Source organism: Camarhynchus parvulus, chromosome 4, assembly GCF_901933205.1.
Source record: "Camarhynchus parvulus chromosome 4, STF_HiC, whole genome shotgun sequence".
In the NCBI taxonomy this organism is placed as follows: Eukaryota; Metazoa; Chordata; class Aves; order Passeriformes; family Thraupidae; genus Camarhynchus; species Camarhynchus parvulus.
In genome coordinates this window covers 19,514,738-19,532,096 of record NC_044574.1, presented here as the reverse complement: position 1 = coordinate 19,532,096, position 17,359 = coordinate 19,514,738, and the positions used below count along the sequence as shown (strand labels likewise).

Sequence of the window (17,359 nt, the reverse complement as noted above, 5' to 3'; positions counted from 1 at the left end):
TCATCCCAAGTTATGAGAATGGCATCTGTGACCACCCCATGGATACCAAAACCTGGGCTGTATAAAGGTGATACCCACAGAAGAATGGCTCTGGAACTCCCACCACTGAGAAATCCAGGGTGAAGAAGGACCAAAGGACATTGCTGAACCCACAGCTGTTCTTCTGCTTGGTCTCTCTCTCCCCCTTGCCCCCTTTCCTATTTCTTTCTATTGGTCTACCTCACACTCATTGTTAAATAAAATCCATATTATTGTCTGTGGCATATGGTCTGTCTGGACTTAGTTTGTGCAGAGGCAGTCTCACTAATCGGATTGTAATAGAACTGAAAATAAAATATGTTTTAAATCCAGGAAAAACCTTCAAACTCACACTTCAGAGCACATCTTCATACTACAAACTGAGAAAGTACAGAAAGAGCTTTTTTCCTTACTACACTGATTCGTCACTTCTAAGGACACTGCTACTGTGGGGTTTTTATCTAGATTGAGAATTTAAGCTGCTTCTACAGCTCTTAATAATCTGTTTAACTGGCTTTTTGGCAGTGACATTAAACTCAGGCACAATGCTGCTCTCTCCATCCTGCAAAGGTGAATAGGATGGTTCATCTTTAGGCACATGCATAATAATACTTACTCTAGGCTGTTCATGCAGATCAAGATAAAATAATCTACTTTTTTTTTTGTATATTTGGATTGTTAAAACATAAAGAAAACTTTCCTCTGTGAATTCTAATGCTCTGACTTAGGGCAAAAAATAAACTGGGATGTTATTGCTGTACAAAACCTTTCACAAGCACACAGCTGGGTGAGGGCACATGTACATGTGTGTTTCAGATGAAGGTCAGCCTGCCAAAGCACCTTGCTCTCAAGGATCTTCTGAAGTCCATCCAGCAGTCAGGCTTATCTAGTACATCTAACTTGACTCTGAAGTTTTGATAATGATCTCTAAAGTCCTGAATCATTAGTCTTGATCATTTGAGATAACATTCCTTTTTATTTCGAGGTTACAATTTAAATATATTGAGACTCTTTTGCTCATGTTTTTAAGTGACTTTTGCCAAACTGATAGCATACTAGCTAAAAAAATGAACTTATTCCTTACTACAAGTTTTGAAACTCTACTGATAAGGAGCTTGCAAGTATTTTGAAAAGTCAAGATAAGCTGGAAAACAGAAATACAAATATAGATGTTGCAATCTTCAAAAAAGGTTATGAAAACAGCTTCTGTCAGTTACTAGTCAGTAGCAGAATGGCTGTATAACTAATCCCACAGCATGACCTACAGCATGAGGCAGGAAAATCACAGCACATCAAAACGAATAAGAGCAAATATAATAAGAAGCTCTGATTTCATACAGTAAAATTATTTATGGAGAAGTCAAACATATTGTACTGAAGACTTTTTATGCAGTGTATTCCTAAGAATTGGACGCTTCTTATGTTTCAAAAAAGAAAAAATATGTTGAAATTAGTCTTTGATGGACAAAAATTTTTTAAAAATTGATGAATGATGGATGAAGTCCCGGACAAAAACCTGATGCAGCTTTGAGTAAGGGAGAAGGCTCCACCTTTTCTCATTTCCCAGTGTCTGTACTTCAGCCTGTTTTAATCCTTTGGAAAAAAACAAAGAAAAATGCTTCACTTACTATATTGCATTAATAATGTAATTCTAGCAAAACTAGATCTTTTTCCTTCCACTAAAATGCAAGGGATAACTACTACTTATTCATGCAATGAAGATGAAATCAAATAAATAATGCCTGTTATTGCTCTCCCAAAAAATAAAACAGTTTTAATATCTGGTGTTAGAGTTCCTGCTGTGTTTCTCTGAGGCTTTTTCATAGCAGAAAATGAACAAAACTCTATTATGGAATCAAAGTAAATAACATCCCAGATATTACTTGTTGTCCCCCCAAAACAAGAAGTTATTGTAGCACAAAATAATACAATTTATTTTAAATAACAGAAGATATAAGTGAGGGAGAAGTGGAATAAAGTTCACTGACCTTTTTCCACAATTTTCATCATTCTTCTGATTTATGGTAAAGAGCAATGGTAAACCACATGTGGTTTAGTTACACCCTCTGAAATTGTTTGAATCTGTAGGAGATAAATAAAATAAAATATCAAGCTCAGAACTGTGAAGTGTTCACTTTGTCTAAAGACCATTTCCATATTTAATCAGACTGCAGGGATTATTTTTAAAATGTCATGGATTTTTCAGGCTGAAAAGTTTCTTCACATTAGAATGTCTTCACTTTTAGAGTGAAAAATCTGTTGTTTTCTATTCTTCAGCTTATCTCCTATAAATTGATTTATTATTCAGCATTAGCTGTCAAAGCTAGCTATTTGGAAGGGAGCTGAGTATGGAGTTTTGCCTGGAGAAGTCCTGAAAAGTTCCAATTTCTTCTCTGTGCATCGGCTCTTGAGGCACCAAAACCACACACACAGATGGGAAGAAAAGCCCTTGTATCTACTGAAAACAAAGAAATGAAAGACATTTGAAAAAGCAACCACACTTCCACTGACAGGATGAGCATCCCCACTTACAGGTTATTCTAAGTGGGGACGGTTTAACTTCTGAGGAAGTGCTTCTCTTTCCCTCTTTTTCAAATAAGGAAAGGAAATTTTTCCAGTAAGTTAATGGAAAATGTCTGGAAGCCAACTGTAATGGTTGATTTCTCAAATCTTGACTTTCAGAAGGTGAGGAAGAGGGTAAATAGCTATTACATTCCTGAGTCCCCGTAAATTAATCAATTTAATTTAAACATTGGTTATGTGATAAAAATCATATAACCTTTGTTTAAATTATACTCTAAGTAATTTCAGTCTGAGCATTAGTGGCTTTAAGAATTAACTACTTACATGCTGGTTTTCATCCTCTACAGTTTGATAACAAACTTTATGGTTTCCAAAAGTATGTAACAGAAAGAGGGAAGATGACAGTAACAAGTCATACATGAACAGAAGTGTGATGTTTTTGCCATCATCAATAATGGGCCCCTGTTGATATTTTAAGCAATGATTTAATTGGTGAAATGAAGCATTTGAAACATAAGAAAATGTTAATTCTAATGAAACGTGCCAACATGAAAATGGTGATGAACATAAAACAAAATAGTCTAGGAAATTTCATGGTTAGATTCATATTTGCCCTTGTGTTCAAGTGTCTTCAATCTGAAATTATCCAAGGCTTTCAGCTTCAAGCTCTTCATTTTCTGTCCAGCTTTAGAAGCTTCCAAAATTTTGTTGCATCTGGAACCAGCAAAGGTTTTTATTTTTTTTTCCCATAAGAAAAGTTGTCTGCATTAAAACATTTAATGGAATTTATCAACTGCTCTAGCCTATAAAACCCAAGTGTGTGTTCTTTTATTAGAGAATCATAAATGTTGATACCATTCACCTACAGAATAATATGAAAGCAATAAACTGCAGTTATTCTTTCCCCTTTCAGCTATTTCCAGGAGACCATAATAAACAGAAAAACAGCATTAGTAAGTTCTAATGCCCTGCTTTATTTTTTATTCAAATCAAATTTATCTTAATATAGAAATATTTTATTTACCTTTTTTTTCCCAGATACATTGAGTGAAGAAAAAGTTTTTGAACTAGACCTCTCATGAGTTCCCCAGAATTAGTTTAAGAAATGGGAAGCTGGATAAAAGTGAGGGTTTCTCCCATTCACAGTATTTTTAATATGCAATTCTTCTCAAACTGTCTGAAGAATGATCTATCAAATTGAATAGCTGATGCACTTTGAACATTTAGCTCCAAAAGATAGATGACATTTTTTTCATTAGTTTAAAATTTATATGCTACAGTATCTGTCACAATAATAATAGAATCTGACAGTGCAGATCATATGGGTATTCCACACAGCAGAGGTAATGTGTTCTTTGGTAGATAAAATGACAATTTGTTCAATCATAGATTTTTAAATTTTAGACAAACAAGGTAGCTCTCACTCTATGTAAGTCGTTCTTTTAGAATAATTTCTTTGATAACAATACTGTGGCAGAATCCAGACCACCCACATTTTGTCTCTGTGGGAATTTAACAGACTGTAGATGTCCAGGAGCATCATCAAGAAAACCTGCTCCACAGTGCTGTTTACCTCAGAGACACAGAAGCCTCTCTAGGGGCTGCTCTGAGCAGCCCTTGAGTTCCCATGATCTCTAAACATCAGCTTTAGCCTATGCCCAAAATCACCCTCTGTCACCAAAGGAAGGCCCCTGGCTCCTTCATCCTTATCCAGAGGGTCCAGCATGATATGAATGCTAAATACCTTCATCTCCTTCTTAGAGACAGGGTGGTGCTCAATGCAAAGCCCAGCAGTCATAACTCCGTTATTTTTCAAAGGCCCCAACATATTGATGGAAGAAGAGCAAGGTGGTTTTCCTTTGAATAACAAGTAAAAGGAAGGTCAGGCTGCCAGGAACTGTAAGAACTATTATCTCTGCCTGAAGGACCTTAACTATAACTCCTGTTTCCACTTGCTGCCTCATCAAATTAATATTATTACTATTGTGTAGCCAGGAGCACAAAAATCCCTGAGACAGTACAAAAAACAAAAATAAAAGAGTTTCTTTTTCTCCATTATGTAGAATTTAAGACATTTGGTTATTAAATTCTGACAGGCTGATTAGCTCTACTGCTATACCTTAATGCAGCATATTCCCTCTGCAACCTGAGCTGAAATCCGTGTATAACATTTGCATCCATTTTCAAAAGCTGTCTTGTTGGGACACACCCAAACATAATTTCCTCATTTCCTATACTTCCAAAATTATGCGTGTTCTCCACCCAGCTATGTCTTTAAAAACACAGTGAAACAATAAACTAAATTTATGTTCTTAAAACTGTTAAAGGAGAGAAGAATAAAGGTTTTTGCAGACTAAACTCAAATCTCTGTTCTTGTTATTTTTTTTCATAGGACTTACACTGTTTGTGTCAGTATGCACTGTGAGCAGTGACACAAGTGTCCAAGAACACACCCTCAGGTAAAGAACCATTCTCCTAGCATGAGCAAAATTAATCACAGATCAATCTGAGACTAATCATTAGTATTTATGACACATTTTAACTTTCACAAAAGACACACAAACCCAGGAACTTTTGGGAAGGAAATACAACCAGCTGAACCGTGCTTGCATTTGCAGAAACCTCTGAGATCATCTCTTAAAGCCTTTAAATTCAGAGCATCCACCACCCTTTTCTGTTTGTGTTAGATCTAAGTGGGTGTTTGCAACCATTCTTATATCTATTTCAACCTTCATAATGAAAGACCACTGTAACAAACTATTTTCTTTTCACAATTTTTGCCTCCTATCCAAGCTTTTAGAGTAAGGAGCTAAAATTCAAAAACAATAGGACCCCTGAATATCAGAATAGTATTTTCTTTCAGATTCTAACCTATTTCTTTATTCAAAATTATTTGTATGAAATACAAACCTTCACCTATGTTGGCCCTTCAGCTTCAGAGTTATGAAAGTAATTACAGATAATGATTCAATAATTTATTAATGCACCGTTTGACTATCTGGTATTGCATGGATAATATTTTGAACTCTTTTAAAAACCAATTCCACCAAAAGAAAAAAAATTTAAAAAGAGGAATAAAATTGCATCTTGGGCCTTTCTCAGGCAATATCTTTGGAAGTTTTCAAGCAAGTTGTCTATTAAAGGAAGGATATTATAAGGTTTATAAGAAAAGAGTTTTTCCTTACATTGGCAGTTTATCAGTCAGCAATTACTGTAGAATACCTGTTAGGGTTTCCATACTCTATACTCTCTTATCTAAAATCTCCATGCCTGCAAATATTATTCTAATAATTTTAAAATAAAAATCTCATTTGGTTGTTATTCTTCCTTCTGTATCTGTCACATCTACCCCCAGCTAGATACCTTGAGCTTGGTAAGAACCAGGTCTGACTGTGAAAGGATCTTCTCTGAAGGTCTGCACCATTTCCTCCACAAACAAAATGGTACCCATGGCAGCCCTTAATGCGAATATATAAAGGCAACTTCTGATTCAACAGTGATTGAAATTAAATAAAACCTTGAATTTCAACAGAGGATTTCTCTAGTTACCCGGGAGTTTTGAAAAACTGTACTATGCTGCATCATAGTCTCTGGTTGCTACTAATTTAATTTGGACTTGTGCTATTGCAAATTTCGAGAAAGAACAATTGCTCTACTTAAATCAAAATATCTTCCCCAACTGGACATTTTTCCCTGACATTTTGAAAAATTTATTTTTGATAAACTTGTGGTCATGAGCCAAATGGTTGATACGACTCTTTTTTTAAAAATGCATGTGATTGTCAGGCAATAATTTTAACTTCACAGCAGGGTATTTTATGGATACGAAATAAGCCCCTGCTGTGCTCTAAAATTCACAGGGTGAGAGTCTCAGCTTCTGTAAGCCCAGATGTACTTTTGAAAATGATGGATCTTTACTATCTTAAATTACTTACAGATCTATCCCAATACAACAAAGACAGAGAAATCTTCAAGGAAGCTGTACTTGCCAACTCTGTTTGAAAGACTTTTCCAAATATTTATAAATACCTCTTTTCTTTGCTTTCCAGCTAAGACTGGCATGTGACTTTAATCAATTGGACTTCAGTAAACTTCACACCTCTGTTCTGTAGTGGTCTGTTAAGCTGTTAAGACTTGTGAAGCTTTGTAGGTTTTCAGATAGGCTGTTTTTACTGACAGCAGCTGTTTCCAGTGTGCAGTAGCTCCATATAAAGGAATAACTCAGGCCTGAGGGATTTAAGCAGACGAGTAGATTTTAATAATGCTGTGCACAGTCTTAAAGAGACTTGAATTTTTCAAATATGAACACAGCTTAATATTTAGCAAAGGGTCCAAATATTTCCATGGCTAATGTTATACAACACCTTACAGGAGGTTTTGGTGATCTGAATTGCCCTCTAGATCCCTAAATCACTTGAATGGGAGGAATTGTCCATGTTTAGACAATCTAAACAACTAGATAGTAGTGCAAAGGACAGCTAAGCCAAACCTCACTCTATGCAAAAGAAAAGGGAGTGGGTGATATCCTGCCCTTGTCTGGGCTTAAAACTAAATGAGACTGAGATTCACAGTCCAATATTGCTCCATTATTTACAAATCAGTCTTGATGGCAGCAAGAACCCTTTTTTTAAATTAATTTTTTTTTCACTTATTTCATTGTACCTTTGGGTGTTCCTCCAGGATGTAAACAATGTCTATTCTAGCCCCCCATCAGTTTCAAAATATCAACTCAAAATATATTCTCAAAATATCAACTCAAATACCCCAGGAAAGATGTTCTGTCCACAAAATCATGGCCTATTTGAACAGCAGTAACTCACATGACAGGGAGATTTTTCTCAACCTATGTAGCTGAGACTGTACCACCAGTTAGAAAGGATTTATAAGGATATCTAAAGCAGAAAGTCTACATAACGATATATAAGCCAAGCAGTCAGCAGATGTGCAAGATAAAATTGAATATTGCCAGACATTAAGCTGTTCTCAGAAAGGAAGGGGAAACAAGGTTCTATTGTTCTTTTGGGGATGGCTTATTTATCCTTCTGCAATAAGAATCAATAAATAAAATCACAAGTGGTCCAGAACTTGGGATTCCTTGTCCCCCGGGAATATCAGACACTCAGAGTAGAAGGTTTCTAATCTCACAACTCTATTTTATGTCCAAAAGATAGATGTCTGGAGCTTTGTTAGACTACAGCTGCTTTAGCAAACTGATCAGGTCTTGGAGACAAGATGTAGGGCTGGCTTTATTTACTGTATAGACAAATGTATGTATGGACGAACAACAATCTTCCCAAAAATGCCAGTGAAATGCTCAGGAAACAGCATGGACCGAAGACTGTTCCTAGCAGAGGGAATTTTCCCAGTATGAATGATGGCTACCCTGTTTTGGAGAGTGATTTGGACAGCATTTATTGACATTATTATAACCTGAGTCATATAAGTTTTAAGGAGGAAAAGGAGTTCTGTGTCATCACTTTCTATGTCAAAGTGCATAAAGCAAGGTGGTGGAGGTAGTGGTAATGCACACAGTCATCTAATTTTCACATAAATTGTCCTTCAATTACATAAGTGTCTCAAAAGTACCTAGCATTGTGTCTCAAAAGCACATTTATGAGCCCACAATTAATAAAACTTCTTCAGTAGGAAAGAGGAGACTTTTATACACCCTGTTATAAAGTGTCTGTAGTTTGAAAGTTTTCATGAATTATGACCTTATTCTCAAAATATTTTAAAACAGTATGCCCATCCAATAAGTTTTCCTAGTAAGCACATTTTTATACATATTTTACAGATAATAAGTTCAGCTTGAATTTTTCGGCAACTGTTTTGAAAATACAAGTAGTCACGCAGGTCATGACCTCTGGGTTTAATTAGGTGACCATACTGAAAACATTTTATAAAAAGATGTAGATAAATAAAACAAGGTCAAAACACTAACTCATTTTCCAGAGGAGAAATGTCCTCTGTGTAATTTTTGCTAGCAAGGCACTAAGGTTACAATAACTTTTACCAAAAGGAGTTACAACAGAAGACTATGATATGGAAAAAAGATCTTACAAATGTGATATACAATTCTAAAGAGAAAAATCTAAATTGCTTGTAATTTGGCTATCTGGAAATGTTTGTATATGATTTATCTTTTTGTTGCAGCTGGAATCAACTGTGAAGGTAAATTGCTGAAGAAGCAGGTTACTAACCTAGTTTATTCTCATTGGACAACACTGCCTTATAATGAGTAATGGGAAAACAAGTATCATTTTTTATGCATGATGTATCCATTTATGTAGCCTATACAAATCCAAAAATATATATTTTCATCTATGAATGCTGTACAGACAGCTCTGTTTTAATTTTTTTTAAAGCTTCTATGTTTAAAATAAGTGTTACTGATAGTTTTTATAGTAGATCCTTGAAATATGGCCTAAATTTACTAAACCTGACATTAAAATACCCTCTTTAAAAATTAAATTTTATGCTTTCTTTGTTGGACAAGTCTTAAGTAAACACCTCATCATGCAAAATATTGCAAAATTTTCTATTAAGCTATCAGGTGAAAAAAGGAACAGCAGAAACCTCAGAACGAACTGTCCCTCGGAACAACTTGGCTTTTGCAATTGTTCAAAAGTTTGAAGACTTCCTAAACTAGAAACTGTGCCTCTGCCTTGTTTATTAGCTACATGTGTACTATCCTCCCTAAATATGTCTAATCTTTTTCCTAATACAAGTTCCTTTTGACATTCACAATATCCCACCATAATGAGTTCTACAATTTCAACACTAGAGATAAAAATTGTACAGAAATGTGCACAACTTGTTAAATATGAAAACTTTTTTTTTCATTTTGAAGTACAAGAACTGTGCAAAAGGTCTACACAAGGCTTAGTGCACTTTCTGTGATAAAGCACAGGATGCTCAGACAGACCTGGAAAAGGAAAGCAGAACAGAGAGACCAGCAATAAATATTTAGATACAGAGGGTGATCTGGAAAAAGATAAAATCTTGTAGGATGATACAAAAGCTTTACTTGCATTTAAAGAGACTTGTTGAACCAGTCTGTCAAGCAGGCTGTCTAAATGTCCTTGTCATAATCCCAGCCTGGAGGCTGGAATATCGCCCACAGGGCATGTGTTTGCACCTCTTACCTCCCCCCAGGCTCTTACACAAGAGACTTATGTAAAGATTTAAGGGAAAGTCTGTTTATGCTCTTTTTCATACCATTCTTCTTCGCAAGTGAGAATATTTTGTTACACAAGATAGAGTTACAGAGCTGGGTGATAGCAGGATGAGGAATGTAACAGCAAAATATGGGCTGTTGAGAATGGTTCAGCTGAGATCCAATAAATGCAGGCAATGAATAGAGTATATGTCAGAAGGCTGCCAAAAATGGCAGAATTTTAGAGAGGAAAGGTCTGTCTCACACAATCTGCCTAGGGGACATGTCAAGCAGCAAAAAAATTGTGAAGGAAGGGGCAGTGTGATAAGTTCACATGGCTTCTTCTGTTCTAAAATAGAATGGTGTTCCCTGAGAGATAAATGCATTATTCAGAAGCCATTTCAGGTCTTGGCCAAGGCTGGACTTGAGGATGCTTACAGAAGTCTGCGCACAGAAGTAACCATTTCATTGTTAGTTGTTGCATTTGCAGAAGGCATTAATGGCAGTTAGGGAGGTTTTTCAGCATTGTTAATTTCAGTGGCACTTTTTGAAAAGGAAATGTGGGAGCTATGATTGAGCCTGAGCCCTTTTAGAGCTTGAGTCCTTTTAGTGAGGGCGTGGGTAGATGTTAAAGCAAAAGGGAAAAAAACTCTTTTTCATCCCCACATGTAGAGAAGGCAAAAGAAAACTGAAATTGGAGACTGAATCAGAAAATACCAATGCACAATGCTACCTCTTCATTTGGTTTTCAGGCCAAAAATAAACTGAAATACAGATCCTGAGTTGCAATTGAAAAATAGAAAAGCATTGTGGCTTACAATGGTAAGCTTAATTGTAGACAATAAAGTGAAGATGTAAAGCAGATGGTGAGCAGTGTGCAGTGGGGAGGTCAAATTTTTGCAGATACTAACATTTTAGGGTTTGTTAGTATTTAATTTACATGTTAAGAAAACAGCTGAGTGGTGGAGCCTATATACATTATAAGGAAAAATATTTTGCACACTATGTAAAATCCACAATCCTGAAAGTTTAGTTCAGTCTTCTGAACTGTACAGCTCTTGTTTCTTCTAGATATTTTGCACCTTATCTCAAGTTTTCTTCAGCTTGTTTACTGAATTTTCAGTCTGCTTGCTCAGGAGATTCTTAAGCCAGAGCAAGCAGACTAAAAATTCTGTAAATAAACTGAAGAAAATGCAAGATAAGGGCTAGTGTGCTCAAAAAGAAAGACAAGCTGCAAATACCTTGGCAAGGAATTAACTCTTCACAATATCTACACACATGCACAATATGCTGTGTGTGTGTGTGCTTGCATCATGTGCATTAAGCAGATTTTATGCACAGTGGCAGGTGTGGTTTGTCCTACATACCATGCATAGCAGTGCATCAGCCATTCACTGTTTCCCATTTAATTAATTAGGAAAGACATAAGTAAACTGCTGACAAAGACACAATATCACAGACAGGCTTAGTGGCCTGCCACTGCACTTAATTGATTTAAAAATAATACAACTAGCTGAGAAGAGAGAGCAAAATCTGTGTAATTTTGAACACATTTATTCTCATATATGTACAAACATAATAACATCCTCATAAAGTCAGATAAAGAAAATACAGACAGAGTTGTAGAGGAATACATTTTAAATGTTCTGTTACTATTCTTTTAGAAGGTTCATTCACTGAAATTGGTTTCTGTGAGGTCTTAAGGAATAAAAAGCTCCCTCATGCACTGCTTTCAATTCTCTCTTCATCTGTAAAAACAAGCCACGTAGTGGTTTAATTTACTGTTGATCACTGGGGAGAAAAAAAAAAGGAATGCAAAATTTAAATGACATTCACATACAAAGTTAATAGCTTTTATCACTCTCAGAAGGCAAGTGTAGAGGAAGTATTACTCCACATAATATACGACCTGGTTTCAGCTTTATTGTCTTTAGTACTTAAAGCACTGCTGCAAATGTGCATGGACTTAAGACATAGAGTTGTCTTACCAAAGCAATAGCAGTGGGTGGATTTTACTATTACAGTAAATATAAATATATATATATACAGTATATATATACATATATATATATATACAACGTACTGGATTTTACAATTATCACGGAGTCACTTAGTACTTTGCATTCATAGATTTCAAGTTCCTGGACTGAACGACTTACCAACATAACATCCAACAAGGGAAAAGTGCAGAAATGTTGGGAGTGAGGCAGGGAGTTAGGAATCTTAGACATTGAAAGTCTCACAAAAGCTAGGGGACTGATATCCAGAGTCCTAGTCTAGTGTACCTACTTACACACTTCTTCCTTCAAGGAAAAAAGGAAGAGAAAAACAAAAACCAGCAAGCTGAAGTAACAGACAGAGGCAAAATAAAATAAAACCTTCACATTTCTATCACAACCTGACTGATAACACAAAAAAGAGGGTTTTTTCTACATTTCAATTCCTACCAAGGTAAAACCTGGGCAATTACTTGTCAGAGTTCATGAACAGTGCAAGAAGTTGCACGGGTGAAAGACCCATGTTAGAGTACAGTTTTTCTCCATAATTAGAGCACTCTTTTCTGCAAGTTAAGAGGACTTTATATCCCTCTGATGCATCAAATACAGGAGTTTGGCTTTGGTCAGCTCTAGAAAGAAGATAAGGAAAAGTTACAACAGCTATGATGATCATTAATATATTTTGAAACACTTGTGCAGTAACTTCTTATATTAATGCATTTTACTTAGAAAGTGAACTATCTAGTATCTGCCAGCATAAATTCTATGTAGGTATTCATAGTTTCTCCTGCATATGGTACTATTTTTTTTATACTTCTGTTGTGTGTTCCAGAAGGTAGGTTTTGCTTTAAATTAAATGTTTCACTCAGTTTCATTGAACTGTAAATATAAGTCTGCAGCTACACTAACTTGATTTCAAGGAGGTTTTTCCCTCGTCATCATCTCAGGATAGAAGATGCCATTAATACAATGGGACCATAGCAGATATCCAGTAATGCTGTTACCAATTGGCTAGGTCAGCAGGATGTTTTCAGCATTTTTATGGCACAGCAAACATGGGAGAGATCCCTTTCTGTCAGACCAAATCAGCTGCATAATGCAAAGAACAGCAGTAAGAACACACAAAGCACCAGCAGAGTTAATGCTGCTATCAATATGCTTTTCAGTTATCCCATCAAACTGCACACAGTTCCCTCCATATCCAAAAAATCTTCCCCTGCTTTCATTTATTATTGTAGGAAATTAAAAATAATTTTTCCACTGATGCTTTCCTCTAGTAAAAAAAAGATTATCTCTTAGCGAAGGATGAGTAGTAGGACATCATCATTAATACCAGCTGAATCAATTAAATCCAGTGAATATCAGATGTAGTAGTGACAATGTGTGAATAGCAAATAGAGTTGATGGTTACTTACACCAAATAGTGCTTATTTATATAAGTTTCTATAAAACAGCCTCATCAGAGTATGACCCAAAAGGATGAATTTATGCCTTCCAGCCCATCAGCACCATCTACTGTGACTTGACATAACAACAGTCTTTGCCAAAATAAGCACAAGTTTCACTTGTTTTTTTTTTCTTTACATTTGTCTTTCTTGGGATTTCCTTTTTTTCCTACTTATTGCTCCAGAACAGCCTATCAAAAAGGTTTTTCAAAAATTTGACATTTCTGAAAATTTTTCTGAAAATGTGACTCTTTCTTCTTCAGAAGAAATCAACCTGCAGACTTCAACTGGTTGAATAATTGTAGAGTTCTGGAAATGTGTAAGGTGAAAACATATGTTAAGTTTTCCTTGCTTTTAACTGCCAAAGTGGAGGGAAATAAGGGAAAGAATAATATTTTAAAAAATTAAATTCAGCATAAACTAAGTCCCTAGAATCCATTCCTGAAAATGAAACTATAGTCCTCTCATGCCTGGTCAGTATTGAATGGGACAGATCTGGCAGAATTTCATGAGGTTATCAAGTAGATGCCAGACTTTCCGCATAATCCTCCCACACAATGCATTTATAATTTTGTTCCTAAGGCAGAGAGTTTTCTTTTTAGCCGAAATACCATCAGGAAAGAAGTTTAAACTGTTTGATAAAGGCTAGAGATTTGCTATCTGTCATCATATCTAATTTTAGCTATATAACTTTCTCTTTTGTCTGCTTCCTTTCTTCCTTTAATTCAAAGACAGATGAATCTGCAAATCTCTCTGCAGATTTGTGTTAGACTAATGGACTCAATGCCTTAAAAAACCTTCAGTTAAATCTTATCATTTTATTCAGATTCATTCTGGCACAATACCAATGGCTGCAGTGGCTGTTCTGACTCCAGAATACTGCTTGGGCAAATGAAAAGAAACAAGCTCTCTGACAGGTTTCATCAGGGCCTGTCCCATTCTTGGTTACATAGTGCATAACATTTATGAACTCATGATAAGAAAAAGAGACACTGATGAAACTAAACAAAAATTAGTTATAAGGAAAAAAGGATCTTACTGTTTCTCATAGAAACTGATGCAAATCCTAAATTTCCCTCTTTAATTCTCTCCAAAATGAATACTCTAGCACAAGTGACATTGGTCCCACAGACAACCTTGTCAATCAGCTTATTTGTGCCATTTATGAAAGATATGCTTACACATGCTTGCCTTCATGGGTGTAATAAATTTTATATGCTTTATTTTTCAGACATTAAATCATTTAAAACTGATTTGCCATACCTGGTACATAAGACATAGATTAGAAAAAAAAAGATGTTAAGTAATGAGGTATAGAAAGAAATTAGGTCCTCAGCATGATGCATGTAAGAGAACAGCAACCTTCCAGAGAGAAGGGAGTGAAAAACCCCTCAATTGTAAATTGGCCATGTTCCTTCCTTTTCCCTCTCATTCAGGGATAAGGTGATTTCTAAAACTCTTTCCTTACTTTCTTTTAGTGATTTGAAATGACAAATTTCTAACATTATGTGACTTGCTGTGTGCCATTCTGGGTTATAGGATGACTACTTCTTTCTCAGGCAGGCAGGCAAATCTAGGAGAACTCAGGAAACAGAAATATATAATTGCATCCTTCAAATATATAAGCAAAACAAACTAATATTTTATATGACCTCTTCATTCTTAAAAGCCATATATTTATTTTTGTTACAATCACAAAGTATTGGTGCAGGAACATTTTCTTTTCAGTATGTCCTTCACATTCTCCCCTGCAGTCTCTTGATACTTAATATATTCTTTTCTTTTAGCTTCCAACTCCTCTTTTACCTGTCCATCAACTCTCCATTCCATAGATCCAAGCATGCTTTTCAGTCTTTTTTACTTTTTTTTCCTACACAAAAGGAGGTTGTGTTTTTGATTCTTTTCACTGCAGTAAGAGGAGATGGAACTTTAACGGCTTTAATAAAACTTCTCTTCTGTACTCCAATGTTAAGTTACCCTTTCCACATACCGTATTTTGCTGTGCAAAAATTATTTTCTACTAAAGGTAAAGCTTTCCTACTTCAGTAATTGATTACATTTTTAATATTCACTAGTTTGTTCATATTGGATATTTTCAGTGTAGCACAGACATTAAATTACCATTATGAGGCAGGAGTTTAAATGAGCTAGTCATAATCTTGAGATTAAGGACATCCACACAATAAAAACTCAGAACACAATAGTGCAACACTTACTCAAGCACTGACTGTTTTACATAGCTAAAAATGGCAAGCATAAATGTATTCATATTACATTTATACTGAATCTTTTATAATACTGAATTTGTGGTATATATTATGAACAAAAGCTCAAATCATTGTCTCTTTTGAAATCAGTGGACTTATTACAATACATTTAATTCAATGGATTATGTCTAATTTAAATCACTGTGGGATAATATTTTAAGCAAGACTACAGCTGGTGAGGTGGGCAGGATCTGGAGCAGGTAATGCTTTGAAAAGCATTAGCCATTTAAAAACTGACAGAGGGTTGGATTTTCATTCAGATAGTCTCTGATGAGTTTAAATAATAAATTCTAAAAATGTTATCATGTGATGTCATGAAGGAAGAGTCCTTCAATATTTGAAAGAATCACTCAGTCAGCACTGGTTGAGTAATAGAATAAAAAAGGTTTGTCAGCATTAGTTCATGGATTAAAATACCTCAGATATAATTGACAAAGGCATTTGAAGTGACAGCTGATATGTAAAAGCTGCAGACAAGAATGCTCAAAGATATCATTCAGTTTCTGTGCAAGAAATTACTAAACAGACTAAGGACTCTTCAATCTGAAAAAAGATATTAATTACAATATGGATTGAAGAGAAAACAGAGTATGGTATATGCTGACATCTGACTTTCATGTGCTGACTGGATAGGTTGCTCCCCAGCTTCTACAATAAAAGAACTATGAAGAATCAAAGAAAGGTAGCAGATTCAACAACAATAACAAAAATAACAATTAATTAAAACTAAAACTAATCATTCATACAGCAGGTAGCCTAGGAGATTGTTGTCAAAGGTTCTTATTTGTGCTGGAAATCTATATGAGATCCAGGGGGAAAAAATCAAAGAAAAAAATCCACTGGGAAATAATAAATATTTCAAAGTCCCCTGTGTTGCAAAGTGGAAACTGAAAAATAGAAGGAAGATACTCTTTTCCAGGAATCCTCTTACAGAAATTCTTGGAAAGGGTAAGGATTAAAGATAACTGTGAGAAATGAGTGACATGAAATTGTGCTGAAAATTTGAATGTTCACAAAACTCAATATAATAACGCAAGGTCTTGCATTAATCTTGGGTGTGATGCATTCCTGGTGTTCCTATGTTCAAAGTCTGAGTCCTTTATTTCTCCCTGATGTTTTGGGGATTATCTCTTTTACCACCAGCTTTTATCTGCTGTCAAGAGATCTGTTTGGTGCAGCCAAGTTCATTTAAGCTTTCACTGCAGATAAAATTGACCCACGTGAATTCCTGAAAGCCAAACACATTCCCTTGTGCCCCAATCAGATTCTACATGAATGATTACCTATCTTGTAATACATGCTTTTGTTTAAAGTATTAAAGTGATTTAGTATTCATGAAAAATGATAACTTTTGAGTAATTGATCATGAACATACAACCTTGGGTCACTTAATACCTTATTACTGGTTTTCATAAGTCAGTATTGCTGAACTTCATGTCTGGAAATGGGGATAGTTACAATTAAATGAGACTAATTTCAGATTAGCAGAGATTTCTGGTGTATTTTTTTTTAATCTAGTGAAAAAGAATGCCTTTTTGTAGGATAAGACTTTATATATACATGTAATCTTGTTTTGATATTCCTCCAACTATTTAAAGTAAATTATGTTGAAATATGCTTTGCTTTTCCCAGATTCACTATGCTGGGTTTGTGACTATGAGCTTGCAGAGATGTCCATAAGTGAAAGTAAAGGCATATCCCAAGATCTTTCTGGTTGTACTACAGGGCACTCACTCCAGAAAACAAAGTGAACAAAAAGCCTAACAATTTTTCTACCATGTCCTTGGGAAGGTTTTTCCTGTGAATGGCTGCTCTCACTACAAGAAAAAATTCATTTTTATGTCAAGATGGAACCTCTCCAGTGCAAATTATATCTGCTGCCCCTTGTCATCCCCATGTGGCTCTTCTAAAGAGATTACCTCCATCCTCTTTATAGCCACCATTTAGGTACTG

The 17,359-nt window shown here is 35.3% G+C and overlaps 1 long non-coding RNA gene across 1 annotated transcript; it reads right to left on the bottom strand.

Annotated features, from left to right (window-relative positions):
• Positions 1 to 1,598: 1,598 nt before the first annotated feature.
• LOC115902985 lies at positions 1,599 to 6,611 on the bottom strand. Its single transcript, XR_004060673.1, has 3 exons — positions 6,571 to 6,611; positions 2,007 to 2,100; positions 1,599 to 1,611 (listed from the first exon to the last, which is right to left on the bottom strand). It is a non-coding gene; the product is annotated as an uncharacterized LOC115902985 (long non-coding RNA).
• Positions 6,612 to 17,359: the final 10,748 nt, after the last annotated feature.